The following is a 2488-nucleotide window of genomic DNA, read 5'->3' as shown; positions in this document are numbered from 1 at the left end:
TTTACCTGTATTATAAGAACGATGTGTCTTCTACCATTTAACTCATCTTTTGTGCTAACAAAATGAACTTTTATCATAAAAGTTCGAGTTTATTCTATTTGTAGGGGAGTTTTTTCAAGCACACCAAACCTATCATATTTTTCTAAGATTGTAAAACGAAGTACAATTTACATTTAAACGTCTGTATCATGGGATMTATGCAAACTTTTCTTATAAGAGCTCGAACATGAGCATTTTTGTGAGGGAGCTTTTTCAACTCAACCTAACCTATCATATTTTTTTCTAGTATAAAGGAATAAACTGTTGTAAGAATCCATTTAGTAACTCTCTGACAAAGTATTACTGTTAACCTGTTATATAATATTATAAGATCTAAGCAAACTTATCTCATAAGAGTTCGAGCATGAGCATTTTGTAAACACGGGATATTACAGGTTTTTTGGAATATTATGTATATACTTAAAACACYTTTCTTACCTAGCCTAAAATATTGAAAATATGAAAAATCGGCATTTCAAAAGCTCTTTCTGAAACTTATGTATGTGCTGAAAACCGCCATCGAAGCGCATTATCTCTATAAAAATGTCTATAAAAGGCACCAATGAAATTGTCTTCGAGATTGTGTACTAAGAGAATAGCAACATATATACATATACTACATATGTACATATAGTTATGTATAAACTACATAAATATCCCATGAAGTAATACTTAGTGCAGTGATCCCTTGGGATAGACATAAGATGGGAGTTCGTTAGTTTCAGCGGATTAAAGCCCCACACTATGGCTTTCGATGCTTCTTTCTACTATAAAAAATATATATTTATATATAACACACATATACCTAAGAGAAACCCCTTAATCTATAGCATTYCTAACTAAAAAACATCAAAAAGTTCTTCGCTTACCTTTGTACCTTACGACAATTCCAATTAGGCAAGCCTCACTGTATACTAATTCATAAAAAAAATTGTTTTCATATTTGTTTTTATACTCTATACATACGGTACATACATATGTATACTTATTTGCACATTGCTTTTGCCGAAAAAAAGATTACATTTAATATGAGAATAAAAATCCAAAAAATGACGACAACAACAACACGAGAATACTCAACGGCGGCGGCAGAGCGCAACGCCAACGTCAACAAAACAAAGCCAAAGCAATAATAACAACAACAACAATACAGACACCACACAACCGCGACACGACAGCGAAGGCAACGATGACTGCGACGACTGATTTGCACAGCCTTGAACTTCTGTTAGAGTGCATTAACTTTAAACTGCACTACACAGCACTCGATTGGCGGCAGGGGTTTTGCGTCATGTGAGTGTGTTCGTAAATTCGTAATATTCCTGGCTTTGTGTAAGAGTGAGCTTACACACACACATATATACACATATATAATTTTTGCTTGGGTGTACGCCAATTTATATACTTGCTATGTAAAGTGTATTATGAATTTATATGCATATACATACATACATGTGGATGCAGGCATGTTTGGCTGACTGGATGAACTCACTTTAGCGAGGTTKGGTCGCTTGCGCGACTGGTGCAAGTATAGATGCGTTGTTTATATTCTATGGAATGTCTGCCTATMYGTAYGMTGGTGTGTGTKTGCGAGACATTTTCTGATTGCGTTATGCATATGTGCTTGGTATATGAAATGCACATGTGTATGTGTGAATTTGTTACTTGTATTTTTTTTTTTTGGGTTATTATTTTTTCTGGGCGTTTGTCGCTTGTCGGTCGATTACTTAAATATTATCTCAATTTTATGATAGAGATTGCGTAAATTACGATTTATATTTGCAGTGAAACTGCCCACACCCCCTCTTGATGATGCAGTCATACTTATACATATACATAGATATACATAGACACACATGTTCAAATATGTGATTTACTGTTTACTGATGTAAGATTTCATAATATTATGACACCGATTTCAAAATGAAAACATATTTTTAATTTTTCGTCTTAAAGTCCAAAAATACTGAAGAATCACAAATATTCATCTATACATATGCACATATATATGTATATTTTTATTCCTAATAATATTATATTATATAGACACATTTGTACATCTAATAATTTGATGTGAAATTCGCTCTTATCACAATGCTAGAAAAACAAACGCTCTAGCACGTGGCCCTAGCTCTCATATGCATGTGTGTGTGTGTGTAGGAAATAGAATTGTTGTAGCCGCTAATGGGTAGGAGAGTCATGCATACTATAGAAGCGCTCGCTTGCCATATAAAATACAAGAAATAGTACGAGTAATGTCGGTATGTATGACATGTTTTGCAAGGAACGAAAGTGAAATTCTTTCATATGAAAAACGCATGAGTCATTTATGCGCTTTAAGCAATTATATGTACAGATTATTTATGCATATAGGAATTTCATGCATGCATTGTTAATGTTATTGCAACGATAATGATATAGTATGTAGATGTGGATATGTACATATATA

This window comes from Bactrocera latifrons, unplaced genomic scaffold (genome assembly GCF_001853355.1).
Source record: "Bactrocera latifrons isolate USDA-ARS-PBARC rearing strain unplaced genomic scaffold, ASM185335v1 scaffold_92, whole genome shotgun sequence".
In the NCBI taxonomy this organism is placed as follows: domain Eukaryota; kingdom Metazoa; phylum Arthropoda; class Insecta; order Diptera; family Tephritidae; genus Bactrocera; species Bactrocera latifrons.
Note: the sequence above shows the minus strand (reverse complement) of the source record.